The 18,957-nt window shown below is 45.1% G+C and overlaps 1 protein-coding gene across 1 annotated transcript in view; it reads left to right on the top strand.

Annotated features, from left to right (window-relative positions):
- The window catches only part of KCNH5 (potassium voltage-gated channel subfamily H member 5), a 302,905-nt gene that overhangs the window by 265,417 nt on the left and 18,531 nt on the right, over positions 1-18,957 (top strand). The window lies entirely within an intron of this gene.

Below are 18,957 nucleotides of genomic sequence, written 5' to 3'. Positions count from 1 at the left end.
GGGTCCCTCCTCCCCCTCCCCTCAGCTGAAAAAAGCAAGTAGGCATTTGAAAGCAGTGAACCCCCTAATTGTAGTAAAGACTGTGTATGTAACTTGCTGAAGGGAGGCAGCTTTCTGTATCTTCAAGGCCACCCAGATTCCTGGATTCTGTGTGGTACAATTCCAAGTGGGTTGTGGAAATTCTACTATTAGGATTGCTATTTAATGCGACTTCAAGGTGGTCTCAATATTTACAAGTTTAATATCCAGATCTCTAGGATGCTGGCAATTTCACAGGGACCTTTATATAAAGCTATGAGGAATTTCCTACCTCTCATCCTCTTTTGACTGGGTGATGGAATCATAGAATCATAGGATTAGAAGGGATCTCCAGGGTCATCTAGTTCAACTCCCTGCACAATGCAGGAAATTCACAACTCCCTCCCTCCCACATACACACACCCCGTGTGAGCCCTGCTCCATGTCTAGAAGATGGCAAAAAACCTCCAGGATCCCTGGCCAAACTGGCCTGAGGAAAATTGCTTCCTGACACCAAAGTGGTGATTGGTATTACCTTCGGCATGTCAGAAGGGGTCATGAGAACTAAGCACTGATGTAACCCTTCCTGCCTTCCCTCTCATGATCTGCCCAGGTTCACAGAATCAGCATTGCTGTCAGATGGCCATCTAGCTTCTGCTTAAAAACCTCCAAAGGAGGAGAGCCCACCACCTCCCAAGGAAGCCTGTTCCTCTGAGGGACCACTCTAACTGTCAGGGAGTTCTTCATGATGTTTAGCCAAAAACTCTTTTGATTTAATTTCAACCTTCTGGGGTAGTGGAAAACAACTCTGCACCATCCTCTATAAGGCAGCCCTTCAAGTACTTGAAGATGGTTATCATATCACCTCTCAGTTGTCTCCTCTACAGGCTAAACATACCGAGCTACTTCAACCTTTCCTCATAGGACTTGGTCTCCAGACCTCTCACCATCTTCATTGCCCTCCTCTGGACATGTTCCAGCTTGTCTATAACTTTCTTAAATTGTGGTGCCCAAAACTGAACACAATACTCTAGGTGAGGTCTAACCAGAGCAATACCATCACTTCGCATGATCTGGACACTATGCTTCTGTTGATACAGCCCAAAATCGCATTTGCCTTTTTAGTTACCACATTATACTGCTGACTCACGTTCAGCATATGGTCTACTAAGACCCCTACCTATATCCTTCTTGCACATACTGTTGCCAAGACAAGTCTCCCCCATCCTATAATTATGCATTTGATTTTTCCTACCCAAATGCAGAACTTCACATTTATCTCTGTTGAAATTCATTTGATTTGTTTTAGCCCTGTTTTCCAGGCTGGTGTTGCCTTGAGAAGGGTATGGCCATACTGGGGGGCAAAATCCAACAGAGGGAATCAGTTTGTGTCATCTAATAACCATGCAGCAGATCTCTCTATCAGTGCAAGCCCCCTTGGAAACAACACTAATCTCCTCTCAAATTAGCTATTAAAAATACCTTTAGGGTTGTCTTCAGAGATATATGTAGCACGGCAGCTGGATCTTATCTTTGTGTGTGTGTTTTTAAAGCCAAATTAATGAAGGCTGTATAAATTTTTATTTGCTTGAGTCAGTTTCATAACTGTGATGAATAGATTTATGAAGCATTCGACGGGATGCTTTTACGGCTGGAATGGATTTCTTTTCTCCCTAGCTACACCATCATCTGATAAAGAGTGTGTAGGAGCAAAATAAACATTATGATCTGAAACCTAGCACTCGTAGCAAAGCAGGGTTGGCCGTCCAATTTGCAAAGCTCCGGGCTAGACTTCCAAACGTTGGCTTGCCTGTCACAGGGCTCGCAGCTTGAAGAGGTGTGATAATCAGACTAGACCCTCCATTCAGTTAAGAAAGCTAGAGTACACATTCTGGCACTGTTGGCTTACTCAATAGCACATCACGTTTATAAAGCATATATTCTAAACATAAAAGGTCTACTAAATACCAAGGCTGTGCTGAATTTTAAAAAGTTAAAAAATGCCATATTTGATCAGTCTCTCATTCATGTTGTTTTGAGCCACTATGGTATAATGGTTACAATGTTAGATTAGGATAGGGGGACCCGTTTGCCATTAAAATTAGGGAGTGACCTTCTGCCTGTCATTCTTTTTCAGCCTGACCTACCTTGTAGGGTTGTTGTGAGATTAAGGGAAGAACCAAGTATTCTGCCTAGAGCTTCTTGGAGAAAAGGGAGGATAAAAATGCATTAAATACATAATGATGACAAATAAATGGAACCTCCATGTTCAATTGCAGTAGTTCTCTGAATGGCAGTGCTGGAGGAGGGAATAACAATAGAAGTCTTTACTTGAAGGACTTCTATGGGTGTCTGGTTGGACAATCTTGTGAAATAGGATGCAGGACTACATGGGCCTATTGATTTGATCCGCCAAGGCTGTTCTTATGTTCTTATTTTTTTTAATGGCTTTTCCTTTCAAATCCAGCACATTCCTCACTTTTTAGTATTAAATAATAATGGTTGTTCCTCTAGAAATAGAAACCCACAGGCAATGGAAGCAGAGAATGCTCATTTGAAATGACTGACATCTGACTTTTAAACCTGGATGTTTCACAGCACTGGTTTCTGTATGGAATAATAGAAATAGCCCTTAAAAGAGCTTCTGTCAATCACCATATTTTTTTCTCACTGAATAAGTTAACGCATTTCTTGTTAGTTCAGCTTTTTTCCAAAATTTGCTGAAGGGGGTTCCCTCACTTTTGGAAAACAATGTGGGCTGTCTGATTTCAAGCTGAGGGACAGGGGAGATGTCATTTCTGACTCACAGTTTCCTTGTAATTTTTTGTGGCTACAAAATGCAGGTAATTTATTTTTTCCTCCTTGCAGGAGTTCCGGCGTCTGTGCTTAAAGTGGGGAGTAGGATGACATAGGGATGCCATTAGCATTCAGGCTTACCATTTGCCTAGTGGTAGTGGGCAATCTCTCACCACTGCCTTCAACCTCCCATTCTCGATAATTTGAGAAGAAAAAAAATGGAGCAGACGACACTCTAGGAATTCCTCTAATCTCTATGGTAAAGGGAACTGAGATTGGGTGGGATTCCTAGAGCGTCACCTGGAAGTGACTAACTCAGCCATAAATTTTCAGCCTGTCACATTCTCTCACCCCAATCTATCCAGTACATTTTTTAATCCCATCCTTCCCTTCACTCACAGAACTTAGAGCAGAGTACATGGATCACTCTCCTATCCTCACAAACCGGAGAAGGAGGTTAGAGAGAAGGGGAATGTGTGTGTGTGAGAGAGAGAGAGAGAGAAGGGGGGAGAGGGAGAGGGAGGGAGAGTATGTGTATTAGAGTGTGGGAGAGAGAGTGTGAGTGTGTGCGAGAGAGAGAGAGTGAGAGAGAGAGTGTGTGTGTGTGTGTGAGCGAGAGAGAGAGAGAGAGAGAGAGAAAGAGAGAGAGAGAGAGAGAGAGAGAGAGAGAGAGAGAGATTGGCGAAAGGTCATCTAGAAAGCTTCAATGAAGAGTAGGGATTTGAAAATGGATCTCCCAGACTGTACACATAGGCGACTGCATCACACTAGCTCTCTACCTTACAGGGTTGTTGTAAGGATAAAATAGAGGATGAGGGGTATGCTCTCCCTGAGCTGCTTCGAGGAACAACATAATACAAATGTCATCGGGCAGCGTAGCTGTACCAGTTTCAAAGGCATACCACCACTTTTTAAAATCATCATAACATTTCCTTTTCTATTTAAAAAAATTGTTCCAATGAAAGCTGTCATGTGGCAAATTCTAAAGGCCATTTTTCACAAATATTCTTTGGTGGGCAAATCAGCATTCCATGCACCAAATGTGCTTGCCTGCCCCTGGCCACAGCTCTGAAGGCACATGATTAGTTATAACCACCACAAGCACGTCTCCGGAGAGGTGGCAAATACACCTCTCAAATAAACAAGCAAACAAACAAATAGTTTTTACCCTGAATTTTTTCTTGGTTGTTAAGGTGCTACTGAACCTGAATCTTGCTGTTCTGCTGCAGACTGACACGCGTAGCCACCTGAAATATTTTCATTTATGATTCCATTTGCTCGTTGCTTTTCTTGATGGCTAAAAATTAGTTGCTTTTTAAAAATAATTACTCATTCGATTTAGACACTGGTTTTTCAAAAAACATCTCGCTTTTGTTCAAATGTCAGAAAATACAAGGAGAATAATTCTTTTTCTCTAGGGATATAGGAAGTCAGTAGGGGGCTACGGTGGAGGGCCGGAAACTCATTGAGGAAACTGCTTGCGGTTGAAGGCAACTGCACATTTACTATTGCAAGGACATTCTTATTCAAAAGGGACAAGACAAATTAATGGAAGAAGGTTTATCTGTCTGTCCTTTCCCCGCCCCCCCCCCCCCGTGTGCAAGGGGGAGGTGTCTGCTCTGCCTAACCACCGACCCAGAGGCCAGCCCACAGAGGGTCCTCCTAGACATGGCCCCATGGACCATGTCAATCGGGGAATTTTTTTTTGTCCCCCCCCCCTTCATATATGGAGTTCAGGGCCTTTGTCAATCTCACCACAGCAGTATAAAGTAGGTTAGATTAAGAGAGTAGGGTTGGATACAACTAGCTTTCCTACTGGTTAAAAAGGAAAAAAGAGTCCCTTTTGGCTATCAAAAATGCTATCACGGGGCCTGCATGGACAAATGCCATGTAGGACTGGGCCTGTAGTAGGGCAGGAATTGCATGAGAGCGAGTGAAAAAGCTGGCTGTATCCAGGCTGTGACTAACCCCGGGACCCCACAGTGGGCTTTATGGCCGAAGGAGGGATTCGAACCCAGGTCTCTCAGATGGTGAGGACAGGGGAAACTGTTGTCTTCAGAACTTGCATGGACTTCCCAGAGGCATCTTGCTGGCAGGCTAGAATTGCCGGCTCTGAGTTGGGATATTCCTGGAGATTTGGGGGCGGAGCAGGGGGAGGGCAGGGTTTGAGGAGGGGAGCAGGGATGCGATATCAGAATCCACCCTCCAAAGCCGCCATTTTCTCCAGGAAATTTGGAGATCAGTTGTAATTCCAGGAGATTTCCAGACGTCACCTGTAGGCTGGCAATCCTACTTGAGATTGATGCCTGTGTCGGTAGGCAACTGATCTAGCTGGACTCGTATGCAATAGGATATCAAAAGGATGTAAAAGGATTGTAGACCGGCTTTCTCCCTGATGTCTTGTTCTTTACTGGTTCTTTGGTCTCGCTCTATGACCCTAATCATCTGTCTCCCTTCTTGGTTTGGGTTGTGTTCATTCATCTCCTCTTTTCCATTCATCGTTATTTGCTGGATGGCTGCAAAGGTACAGTAAGAAATCTTCCGAAGGACTGGGGTGGTTCTGCACTGAGGAAACCGTTGAACGCTTGAGAGGAGCAGTTCTTTGACTTGTTGAAGTTGGTCTCACTTCTAAGCAGGGTATGTATAGCTTAGAAGTTGGACTGACTTCTAAACAGGGTATAGCTTCAATAGGGCCAGCTTTTTATTCCTTCTGTTCCAACATAAGCCAATTCAAGGATGTGTTAGTATCCAGCTCTGCTCATTCTTGGAGCTGGTGCCTTGCCACCTGCATTTTAGCAGCTCTATCTCAGTACAATAAAATGAGCCTTCACATTATTTCTTTTCTGACCTTGCAACCTACGGCAACAGGCAGAAACACCTCTGACAAAATAATTTTTTCCCGTGGCATTTTCAGTTCAAACAAGAGCAGGGGGAGGCCCTGCCAAGCTAGCAACAGATTAATCAGCAGGCGTTGGTTCTTGATTTTTGTTTTGAATCTGTCCTCTCTTTGTGGAAGCAGTCTTGTTCTGGAGTAGCACAATTTTCTGTCATTTCCAAATGCTGTCCTGACAGCTGTGCAGTCTGTTCCTTTCCCACACTGAGTTTGCAGTTGTCAAAGACGGAGGCAGAACTACCTTGATCGAACCGAGGCACATCAATACTGTTTAGTGCATCAGTGGGAAATTACTTGCCATTCAAATTACACTTGAATGGCAAGGGAACAGACTCACATGTATTCCTCCCTGTGATCGAGTGATCAATAGTGATTGAGTGGGGCGCAAGTGGAGCCAGGGCCGGCTCCAGTGTCACCAGCACCTGAGGGAGCTTAATGGCATCATCACATAGGGCTGGTGCATGCGCGGGGGGCCTTCCAGCCTTCCCATTCAGTTGCTCTGTGGGCCAGGCGCAGTCAGCCACCCTGGCTGTTGGCTGCTCCTGGCACGCAGAGCAACTGAACAGGAGGCTGCCCGCTCAGCTGCCCCACACTGCTGCCACCAGCATGCACTCCTGGCTGGTGGTGGTGGCAGCTCCATGGCACGCACACCTGCCTATGGCTGCCAGACCCCCGGTGGGGGTGGGGGATCCCCCGCCCCCACCCTACCACCCCCGCCCACACCTACCTGGCCAGCGGGGGGGGGCGTACCTTCAATACGCGCCCCCCTGTGGTGCTGCGCACCCCCATGCACAGCAGCCGCCAGGATCAGGCCTGTTTTGGCCTGGATCGGGGCCCCTGTGGAGCACGGGAGCGTTCCTGTGCTCCGCAAGGGCCCACAACGGACCTGATCCGCGCCAAAATGGGCCTGATCCATGCCAAAACGGGTGCGGATCAGGCCCATTTTGGCGTGGATCGGGCCCGTTGTGGGGCCCTGTGGAGCGCAGGAATGCTCCCATGCTCCACAGGGACCTAAAACGGGTCCGATCCGTGCCAAAACGGATCCGATCTGTGCCAAAATGGGTGAGGATAGGTCCCGTTTTGGCATGGATTGGGCCGATTGTGGGCCCCTGCAGAGCGCAGGAACGCTCCTGCGCTCCGCAGGGGCCCACAACGGGCCCAATCCACGCCCAAATGGGCTGTGTGGTGACGTCACTAAGTGACATCATCGTGCCTGCAGGTGCGCGCGCTCCACGCACATGCACTCCCCCAGCTAAGAGCCAGGCCCCAATCTCCCACTGGGAGATCGAGGGGGCCTGGCACCCGTACCCCTGCCCCTGGGCCAGCGCCCCTCCAGCACCTTAGCATCCTGAGGCGGCTGCCAGGCCAGCCTCAATGGGCGAGCCAGAGCGGAGGCGAACAGGGAGGAATACATGTGAGTCTGTTCACTTGCCATTGAAGTGTAATTCGTCACTTCTAGCTTGGCCCTGAGCTTGCAATTGGCAAAGTGAGACAAAACTACCTTGATCGAACCGAGGCACATCAATACTGTTTAGTGTGTCAGTGGGAAATTACTGAAAGAGATCACTTCCCTTCGCTGTCGTGTTGGCATATTGCTACTGGCAGCCATAGGAGGAGACCACATCTGGAACAGCAGCTTCTGTACAATCAAATGAGGAGGGTGGTAATGAGCACGCTCCCTTTGGCTCAATTCAGAATTAGCTCGGTATTTACCAGCTTTCTCAGTGGATGCTCAGAAAAAGCTCATCTGTTCTCAAAGCATTTGTTCTCTCCCAATTTGTAATTTTGGTGTGTATGCTGATGGTGTTGCGCTTATTAGGAGTAATGAGTGAGTTTATTGTTGTTGTAGCCATAGGCCATAACATACCAGCATACACACCATGTAACTAAATGCCACATTCAAAAGAGTTAAAACAGAATTACATTTTTACATGGCAAGATAAAGCTTAAAATATAAAACTGGGGTGATAAAAAGATAGAAGCAGCAAACAGCCAACAGATAGGCAACCAGTTTGGTGTAGTGGTTAAGAGTGGTGGGACTCTAATCTGGAGAACCGGGTTTGATTCCCCACTCCTCCACTTGAAGCCAGCTGGGTGACCTTGGGTTAGTCTCAGCTCTCTCAGAGCTCTCTCAGCTCCACCCACCTCAGAGGGAGATTGTCATGAGGACGATCAGGGCTTTTTTTTCTGGGAAAACAGTTGGTGGAACTCAGTGGGTTGCTCTTGGGGAAAATGGTCACATGGCTGGTGGCCCCGCCCCCTGATCTCCAGACAGAGGGGAGTTTAGATCGCCCTCCGCACTGAGGGCAATCTAAACTCCCCTCTGTCTGGAGATCAGGGGGTGGGGCCTCCAGCCATGTGACCATTTTCAAGCGGTTCCGGAACTCTGTTCCCCCGCGTTCCTGCTGAAAAAAAGCACTGAGGACGATAATAACACACTTTCAGCACAATCCTAAGAATGGTTACTCCAGTCTAAGACAATTGATTTCAATGGGGCTAGACTGGAGTAACTCTTCTTAGGATTGCAGTGTTTGTAAATGTCTCTGAGTGGGTGTCAATTTGTCCTGAAGGGCAGTATATAAATCAAATGTTATGATTATATTGTTATTATAAAAGGAAGCAGAAAAACCCATAAAATTACAGTTTGTCTAAAATACTTAACAGAATTAGGAAAAACTAATTTTTTCCTTATGTTTGTGGAAAGAAAGGTAAAAATAGAGTAACACTGTATTGCCCCTGGGAGCTAACACTTGATTCCATCCACCCCACGGCCCTTTCAATGGCAGAGAGGGACTTGAAAATTCAACCATCACCCTGAACAACACATCAAGCCGCAAGGCAGAGGGTGTTGAATAATAAAGGTGAGTCACCTCATAAAATATTTGCAGGAAAATATCAGGAGAACTGACTCAGCTAGGGAAAATCCTTGAACATGCATGAAGTTTGGTTGGGGTTGGAAATACGGGCCACCATCTAGAGCTGTTTTATGACTGAATTGTATATTTAGTTATGGTTTTAATGCAAATTTAATTGTATATTTTAACACTGATGTTATCTGCTCTGAGCTTGCTTATGGGAAGAGTGGATTATAAATTTAATTAATCAATCAAGTTGCCTTATATTGAACCTAACCATTGGTCCACCAAGGTCAATATCATCTATACGGACTAGTAACGACTTTCCAGTCTTTCACATCACCTACTGCCTTTTAACTGGAGGTGCATGGAATTGAACTTGGGACCTTCTGCATGCAAACCCGAGGCTCTCCCACTGAGCTACAGCCCCTCCCCTACAACAGAGGAGCTGGCTTTGCATGCCTGATTGGCTGGACTGCTGACTTGCCCATGCACACAACCTCAATTGGGTCATTCCGAGCCGAGGAAGAACGTCAAGGGGGAAATGGTACTCAATCCATCATAAGTCTGATCATTACGAGCTCCACTAATTCATACACCAGATCAGTACAAACTTGAGTGCCTTTGTTAGGTTTTCCAGTCATGTTGCTCGCACATGTTCATGTTCAGCTGCGGCTGTGACGACATGCCACCGCAAACGTCTCAAAAAGGAAGCTCTGGAGAAAAATCACCACCTCTGCATCCTGGGTCTCTGCATGTCAGCAGCTCACCTTACTGTTCCTGGCAGATTATCCAAGCATCTCTTGCCATAGACCTTCCCCTTTCTTCCTCCTCTTCCTCCTCCTCCCTTTTCTGTCCTTGGCCATTCATCCCTTCCCCCCCCCGCCCCCCCACCCAGTGTTCTTTTTGCAGTGCAGTGAGAAAGTGTAAGGTGTAATAAGGTGGAGGCGTTAGACTTGACAGAAATCAATAGGGTTTCATTTTGCTCACAAGTCGACAGACCTTACGGCATTCCTCATCTCTCTATAGCACCAAATGCTTTCAAGGCCGTCTTTAGCTGAGGCCAGCAGCTTCTGACCTTTCAGGAAGGGGGAGGCTACAGAAGAAGGAAGCATCATAACTGTGATTGTCAACTATTTTACACATTGCCACCCCCATTCCTTGTGCCCGTGAAACTGATCCCGTCATCAAAAGCAACTGGATGGGTTACATTTCAAGGACTTCAGTGCTGCACATGTTAAAGTTTTAACCCAGGTAGGCAACCTTATTGGGCCAAGAGCCAGAAGAAAATGTATCGTCCACCTGTGAATATGTCGGTGTGCCAGCAAACTTGGACAGATATCCTTGGAGCAAGCAAGTCCCAGTGATTCTGCCAGTGTATCATGGATTTGCCTAAGAGCGGGACCACAAGTGACGCCTGACACAGGTTGGACACTAGTCAGCTTCCCTCAAGTTTTGATGGGAAATGTAGGCATCCTGGTCTTGCAGCTTGGCTCTCCGACTGCTGTCCAATGGACTTTTCAACTGTCACTTGTCCAACATTCCGCCAAGCTGCCTACATTTCCCATCAAAACTTGAGGGAAGATGGCAAGTGTCCAACCTGTGTCAGGCGTCACTTGTGGTCCCGCTCTTAGTCTCGGCTGGTTTTGGTACACATGAAGGAAGCAATAACAGGCAGAAGCCACACCTATTGCCTTCTCCCCCACTACTGGCCCTAGCAGTGCTGTCAATACCTTGGTTGTAGATTGGCAATCTGACCCATATTGGGAATATATATTTAGTTTGGTTTAGTTCAGTAACTTAGCAGAGTAACATAGCAGAGATATTTTAGTCAGAAACATTTAAACCCTTAAAAAATGTGCATTAATTAATTAATCTTCAGACAAAATCATAGAAAGATAGAACTTACAGTTTATTGTAGCAGATTTCTTCCATAACAATATCTTCTGGTAATAAGAAGGGAAAGATCCTAATCTAAAGAGTCACATTCCCTATTCTAATGCCACGGCCTGAAAAAGTAGGTGGCAAGGCTGGAAGTGGGTCTGTGGACAAAAAGAAGCTCCATAGTGGAGCATGGAGAATTTACATCCTTCCTCTTTAGAAGACCATGTGGGGAGAGAAAATTTCCCAAGAGGCACAGAGGCAAGAGAGGAGGAGTCAGTAGGCATTTCCACCTTAGACAAGAGAGTAGCAAATTGCTAGACTTATACATTACATTCAAAGAGACATGCAGCGCCCCCCAGTGTCCAAAGGCAGGCTGAGTAGCCTATTCCAACAGCCCCAAGCTAGGGCTATCAGGTTTCCTGCTATGGCAGGTCTTCAGCTGGTAGCCTCTTTTTCCAGCAGTGGCTGGTGCAGAGACAAAAAAAAATAGGGGGGGGGGAACAGTGATATTGCTGATGTAGATAGATCACCTCCAGGAAAAACCTGAAGTGGCATAAGGGCAGCTCTAGGAGTTGCTGGAAACTCTGTGGTTTTACCACAGAGTTTCCAGTGATTCCTAGAGCTACCCTGTGTCACTTTCAGGTTTTCCCCGAAAGTGACATAGCAATATTGGCAATGTCAGTGATGTTGCTTGCCTCCTCATGTTGACTCCCAACCGTCCCACTGGTTGCCCTACCCTTGGCACTAAGCAAAATGGTCTGATGCAACACTGTGCTTGCCAGGGATTGCCCATTCCTAGTTTGATTGGTAAATGAATTAGGTTATCAGTGGTGATAGGGATGCCAACCTACAGCTGGAGCCTGACTATCTCTCAGAATTATAATTGATCTCCAAGCTACCAAGTTTGCTTACCCTGGAGAAAATGCTTTGGAGTGTGAACTCTATGGCATTATACCCTGCTGAGGTCCCTCCCCTCCCCATACTCCAACCTCACCAGATTCCCCCCCCCTCCCAAAATCTCCAGGAATTTCTCAACTCAGAGTTGGTGTAGAGACCATTTTAAAGCAGTGGCGGCAATTTTTTACTTTGGGGTGGAAGGAGATTATTAAGGGCACCTTTGATGATTCTGATGTTATTTGAATGGTGAAATGTTAGGAAATACATGAGACCCTGTGATGTGAAGTCCTCTATAATTCACAGCCCCAATGTCAGCAATCTAATTAACAACAACAACAACATTCAATTTATATACCGCCCTTCAGGACCACTCAGAGCGGTTTACAAAGTATGTCATTATTATCCCCACAACAAAACACTCTATGAGGTGGGTGGGTCTGAGAGAGTTCTGAGAAGCTGTGACTGACCCAAGGTCATCCAGCTGGCTTCAAGTGGAGGAGTGGGGAATCAAACTCGGCTCTCCAGATTAGAGTCCCAGCACTCTTAACCACTACACAAAATTGGCTCTCTAATCTAGGCTAGACTGATGTCATATTCGGGGGGGGGGAACCACACATATCTGGAGAAGGAGACCCTAAGCTCCTACAAAATGCTTGTTTTAAATACGATGATAGCAAGGCAAAAGAATTCAATGCTGTCTTGCTGAACCTGAGATGCTCCCTGTGCAATCTTTTTTTTGTTAAGTATTTACAAATCGATGTATTGTCGAAGGCTTTCACGGCCAGAGAACGATGGTTGTTGTGGGTTTTCCGGGTCTTTTGGTGCTACACCTCTGAAGATGCCAGCCACAGCTGCTGGCGAAACGTTAGGAACTACAATGCCAAGACCACGGCAATACAGCCCGGAAAACCCCCAACAACCATATTTACAAATCTTTTATTGTTGTTCTTTAAATGTTCATATTACAGAGATTGCAATAAATTCAATTTACAGGAAAAACAATACAATATAGTAATCAAATATAACAGTGAGCTAGAAGAAATTAAAATTGAAGATAGAATACACTACAGAAATGTCAGAGGAGTTTAGCTTACTAGTCATATGTAAAATCCCACCATGCCTCAGAAGGGGGTGAGCTCTTGGGGGACATAGGAGGATGGTAGAGTGTCATGTTTGCTGAGATAAGTCAGCAGCGGAAACCAGTTTTGTATGAATTTGGCTTGGGAGTCCTCAGTATCAGATGGTTCCAGACCTTGTGAGATTTTCTCATGTATAAAAAACTCCCATAATTTTTTTGTGCCATGTTTGAATGGTGGGAAAGTAATCGTCTTTCCATTTAGCCGCAGTGATCATTTTTGCTGCTCCCACTAGAATGACTATAAGTTATCGCCATGATGACAAATCAGACCGGTTTTTCCCAGACATTCTCCCTGTGCAATCCTGATGGTTCCTCTGGTTTCTGTAAAGTGCAGCTTGTCCCTGCTACCGAAATTCACTCTGATGTGCAGCCACAAGAGAATGCTCAGTCGCACTGCTAGAGCCCTATACGAGCTGCCTGTGCTCTAGAAAATGTCCCAGAATCCTCTACAAAGTGCCAAGAATTCTCAGGAGAGACTAGTCACTTGCAGTAAACGTTCCTTGAAGAGAGAACATTTGAAAAATACAGATTTGAGGCATTAATTTGGTACCACTATAACAGAGACTTGTGCTAATTTTAAAAAATCCTTTAAATATTCTTATGACATGATTTGTTGATGAGTTCTAAATGGTTGTAACCAATTAACCTGTCGAGCTAGCAACATTCTGCAAACATAAACATTCGTTGAAGGTATCCAAGAGATCCAACAGGTTTTTCTTTCTTTGTTCATTGAGAAACCAACGGTGGCGGAACACAGCTTTTGTTTAAAATGCAATCAAATAAAAGAGACTTCACAGCTACAAGAGACAGAAGGCTGAATGGAGAATACCTGCCTTTGCTATCCAAGAACACATCTCACATGATTTTGTGTGGGTATTGTCTGCACGTGCAAAGAAATTGCTCTTGATATTTGGATTTTACTCCAATGGCCAAGCTACATATTTGTGTTTTTGATGAGATGGCCTATCTCCAGACCCAACTTGTGTTCTTTGCAGCCACACAGCAGCTGCAACGAATGGCTTTTTAAAAAATGGAGAGCCCAAATGGGCTCAGAACACCACTGCAAGAGGAGGAAGTTTTCCTGTGCCCTCCCAAGCCATTCCCCCGGCACAAAAACAGCACTGGTGTCTGTGTGGGGGAGTTATTTCCCTGTTTTTGCTGCTTCATGTGCACGAATACTCCACATGGATCAACAAAACTGGGGAAATAGCTCCTCTTGTGTATTGTGTTTGCATGGGAAAACAGCTGCAGGGAGGGATGGCATTCTGATAGGGTTGCCAGCCTCCAGGTAGTGGCTGGAGATCTCCCGGAATTACAACTGGTCTCCAGGCCACAGAGATCAGTTCACCTGGAGAAAATGGCTACTTTGGGGGATGGACTCTATGGAATTATGCCATGCCAAGGTCCTTTCCCTCCCCAAACCCCACTTTCTCCAGGTTTCTCCAGGTTTCACCCCCCAAGATCTCCAGGAATTTCTCAACTTGGAGTTGGCAACCCTACATTCTGAGCCTGTTTGGCCTCTCAATTTTTTTTTTTTTAAATTCCACTCCCTGCAGCTGCTGTGTGGCTTCAGGGAATGCTCGAGTCTGGAGATACGGGACCGAACTTGTTAAAAATACACACGTGTAGTTTGGTCCTTAATTCTTTTAAAATCCAGTTCAGTTTGCAGAAAACTGAATGGTAACCAGGGCAGATTCCTTGGTCGGCACAGTGCCCAACCATTGGCTTTTAGAGATAAGGATGCTTGTACAATGTGTGTATAAACATGAGAGATGCTGAAATGCTTTGCTAATTTGTAGCTCCAAAATGAGCTACAAACAAGCCATGTTGATTAAAGCCAGACACATGAGAAGAGCCAACACTCAGCAAAAGAGTTCTTCTGCTCATAATTTTAAAGTGATCTCCTTTGACATCTGAGCAGGCTCTTTCTGGGGGAGACTTTAGAAATGCAAGGGCAAGAGTGGACAGAGGAAGAGGGGGCAAAGCTTATAAGTCAACTTGAAAGAAATTGCAGTTTCAGGAAGGACACTTAACATGAGTACAATTCTTGTTTAAAATGAAGGTGTTTAGTTCCGTGTGTTTAGTGCCGTGTAGATTCTATGTAGCATCGTAGAATCATAGGGTTGGAAGGGACCTCTAGGGTCATCTAGTTCAACCCCCTGCACAATGCAGGGAATTCACAAACACTCCCCTCCACACACACACACACTCCATGCACACACACACACACCCTTACTCCATGCCCAGGGGACGGCAAAACACTGTCAGGCTCCCTAGCCAAAATGGCCTGGGGAAAATTGCTACCTGACCCCAAGGTGGGGATCAGCCTTACCATGGGCATGTCAGAAGGGACTACAAGAACTAAGTACTGATGTAACCCTTCCTGCCCTCCTTCTCAAGTGGTTGGGACTGGACTGAAAAGTGGAGGAGGTACTAGCAGAGGGCATCCAATCTGAGGCTTTTCTGTCTGTGGATAAAGCAATGACTTGCCTAGCCAAAGGGCTTCTGTGAAAGAGAGCTTGCAAAACATCGGTAAAGGAACTGGGGGAGACAAAAAGGAAATAGGTAGTACATCAAAGCTGCTTTCGTTGCTTAGTGGCCCCTGAGGCTGTCTTGGATCATATCTGAGCCTGATTGTAATAGTGAGAAAAACCAGTGTGCCAGAGATACCTTGCAATCCTGTAGATGCTTACCCTGAGAGTAAACCTTACTGAACATAATGGAACTTACTTCTGAGTCACTCTGTGTGTAGCCAGGTTGAATGGGTGAGACTGTGGAGGCAAGAAAGGCAGTGGACTCAAGGCTTGTTTGTCTGGCTAGAAGCTTGATTCTCTGATCTTGTGAACATGAGAGAGGAAATGCAATCCCCTATCAAACACAGTGGGATTTTCTTATGAGTAAGCAGCTGAAAGATCATCATCATTTATGCTTATCAGGCTGAAAGATGTCAGGGTTGAGAAGGCAAGAAAAGCAATGTGGAGCGGGGGCTTGACTTTCTTCAGGGAATCTTGACTCACTGCGATTTTATGGATTCTCTGATCTTGTGAATGTGAAACTGCAATCCCGTGACAAGAAACCACAATTAACCAATTGGACATAGTAATCGTGCATTGGATTGTGCTGAACAAAGATCAGGAAGAATGATGCGGAATAAACAGGATAGAATCTTGTCTTTCCGATGGAAAGCTTTACTTGCCTAGCCAGAGGGGGAGGGGCTGTGGCTCAGCAGAAGAGTCTCTGCTTTGCATGCAGAAGGTCCCAGGTTCAATACCCGGCATCTCCAGTTAAAAAAATCTAGTAGTAGATAATATGAAAGACCTCTATCTGAGCCCCTGGAGAGTTGCTGCCAGTCAGAGTAGACAATATTGACCTTGATTATCCAATGGTTCTGATTTAGTATAAAGGCAGCTTCATGTGTGTGAGTGCTTTTCAGGGAAATTGCAATCCAGTTGTGCAAGAAGATGAGTGCCTCTTACCTGACAGAATGGAGGCTTACTTATGAATAGACATGGGCACAAACAGAAAAAAACCCAAACATGGTGTTCGTTGTTCGTTGCCTTCCATGAACAATGAACAACGATGAACATGATCCTATTCACGAACATATTCGTTGTTCACGGGGGCCAGCAGGCTCTCCTCCAGCCATCAAGATCCCTACTGCACCACTCCCAGAAACCCTACCTGATCCAGCAGCAGGAAATGTATCAATAATAAATAATAGCTTGGCCCCAGAGCCTGGCAGCAGCCCTGGAACCTGAAAGGGTAGGTCCCTATCCCACCACACAAAGAAAATTCAAGCTCCAATGCACTTACCCTGTCTCTCTAACAGCAGCTGTCTCTCCCTGAAAGTCAGAGGTGAGAGCCCCCCTCCCCCCTGGTCTTCGCACCCTGGTAACAAATTTGGAGATCCACACTTGGAAGGAAGACCTGCCTATCAATCTAAATTGGGCTTAGATTGGGGTTTCCAGGGCAATAGCAGGAGTTCAGACAGAGTTCAGAGAATCCCTGCCCAAGTTGCCAAGGGAATTGAATGCAGGTGCCAGACTGTCTGGCTTGATGAACAGCAACAAAGAGCAACAAATGAGGCTTGCAACAACCACCTGTTTGCTTAGAATGGGGCCTCACGAACAGCTTCTTCACGAACAGCAGATTGGGCTGTTCATGAGTTTTTTTAGTTTGTATTGCTGTTCATGCCCATCTCTACTTATGAATAAGCAGCATGCACAAGATTAGACTGAAGGAAAAATAGAAAGGATGGTAAAGTTCTGAGCTGTCCAAGCTTTCAATAATAATAATAACAACAATAACATTTGATTTATATACTGCCCTTCAGGACAACTTAATGCCACACTCAGAGCCAAGCTACAAGTGACGCCTGACACAGGTTGGACACTTGTCAGCTTCCCTCAAGTTTTGATGGGAAATGTAGGCGTCCTGGTCTTGCAGCTGTAATGGAGAGCCAAGCTGTAAAACCAGGACGCCTACATTTCCTATCAAAACTTGAGGTAAACTGACAAGTGTCCAACCTGTATAAGGCATCACTTGTAGCTTGGCTCTGAGAGGTTTACAAAGTGTGTTATTATCCTCACAACAATCACTCTATGAGGTGGGTGTGGCTGAGAGAGCTTGGAGAGAGCTGTGACTGACCCACGCGGAGGAATGGAGAATCAAACCTGGTTCTCTAGATTAGAATCCTGCCACTCTTAATCACTACACAAAACTGGCTCTCAAACTGTTAGAATGATCTATTACTGCTTGATCACAAGAGAGCTTGTATAGTTTGAACAAGGTATATAGGTTGTGCGAATTTCACTCCAAAAGGTGCAGTACTCAGTACTGGTGAGTACTGTTGCAAAAGTTAATATTTTCAAGTCATCAGGGGTGGGGGAGTACAAACACAACATGGGATAAAATTCACCTGGTGGATACATTGCATAAAGATGTCATATAGAGATGGCACGAATCAGGAAAATGGTGGTTTGTTGTGATTTGTGGTTTGTCATGTTTGTCATGTTTCACAAACCATGAACTGCCACGAACTTGCCCGCTTTGCAAACCGGTTCATTTGGTTCATGCGTATGTCACTTCTGGGGCTGCAGAAGGTCTGCAGAAAGCCCGTCTCCTCTGTTGCCTAGGTAACAGATTGATCAGCACCAGGCTGTCTGCAGTGACGAGCCAAAAAATGAACCAAATGAACCACTCAAAAAATCATACTGGTTCATAGTGGTTTGTCAGAAATGAGCTCCAACGAACCACCGGTTCACGAACCAAAAATTGGCCTGGTTCATGATGAACTTTGGTTCATATTTCGGTTCGGGCCTTTCTCTAATGGCATGTAAGATAAAAATAGTGTAAAAGATACCTTAAAGTTACAAGAAACAAATTAAGAGTACCAGAAATAAAAATTAACAAAATGGGGAAAAAACATGATGACATACAAAAAAAGAGAAATAAATGAAAAGGGCCATATTCAGATGCCCCTAGGATAAATCGATCTAACCATAATCGCAGTAATTGTTATTGGCTCTTCTCCTTGGTTTTGGTTTTGTGTGTTTTATATGTTTTATTGAATTATTTTATCTATTATATTAAATGATGTTTTAATGTTAAAATGGTTTAATGTTTTTTACGTTCACGGTCTTGGGGCCCCTATGTGGATGGGAAACCACCATAAAAACATTGTAAATAAGTGAGTAGTGTTTATCCTAGCCTTCCTCTATGGAGTCTAGGTTGGTGTCTCTCATTTTATCCTCATAATAATCCAGTGGGGTTGGTTATGCTGAGGAAGAATGACTGGTTCCAGGACCCAGGTCATCAACCGAGCTTCATGGGCAAGGGAGGATTACATCCTGCTTCCTAATTGGGGATGCTAACCATTGCACTGTGCTACCTCTCACCTTTCTGGTGCATGGGAGCCACATTAAAACCATTGATTTTTAATATGAAAGGCTCCGTAACAGGAAGGCATCTGTCAAAGGTCATGCTGGATTCCATACAAATGACAGCCCTGGAATATTTGCCAGAACAAATGACCTTCCGGAAATAATGCACTTTTACAACCAAACTATAATTGGCTCCAAAGGGAAACATTTTATGCATCGTGTTTACAAAGAAAAAAACCTAAACGGGGAAAGTAGTAGCAGATTTCTTGGCATAACTGAGCCAAGCCTGGCTGGATTCCAAGGAAAGGGTATGGTAGTGTTGTTCTAAATGGTGAGAAATAATTTTACAGCTTTGTACAAATAGGCTCTTTTCCCCTTTGTTTTCATATGTTCTTGCTGAGAGCCTTTGCATTTTATATGGTGGTGCAGCTGGTGTTCCAAATTTGTGTGTTTCTTTTACACCCCTGTTTGCTTTGTTTTTATGCCCTTTAGATGCAGTTGTTTCCAAAAACATGTATACATTTTTATGGTAATAATGCAAAATAGTAATAGCAGTAGCAGTAGTAGTAATTGTCATCATTGTCATCATCATTA

The sequence above is a fragment of the Eublepharis macularius genome, chromosome 2, assembly GCF_028583425.1.
Source record: "Eublepharis macularius isolate TG4126 chromosome 2, MPM_Emac_v1.0, whole genome shotgun sequence".
NCBI lineage: Eukaryota > Metazoa > Chordata > Lepidosauria > Squamata > Eublepharidae > Eublepharis > Eublepharis macularius.
Note: the sequence above shows the minus strand (reverse complement) of the source record. Positions and strands in the feature narration are given on the sequence as shown.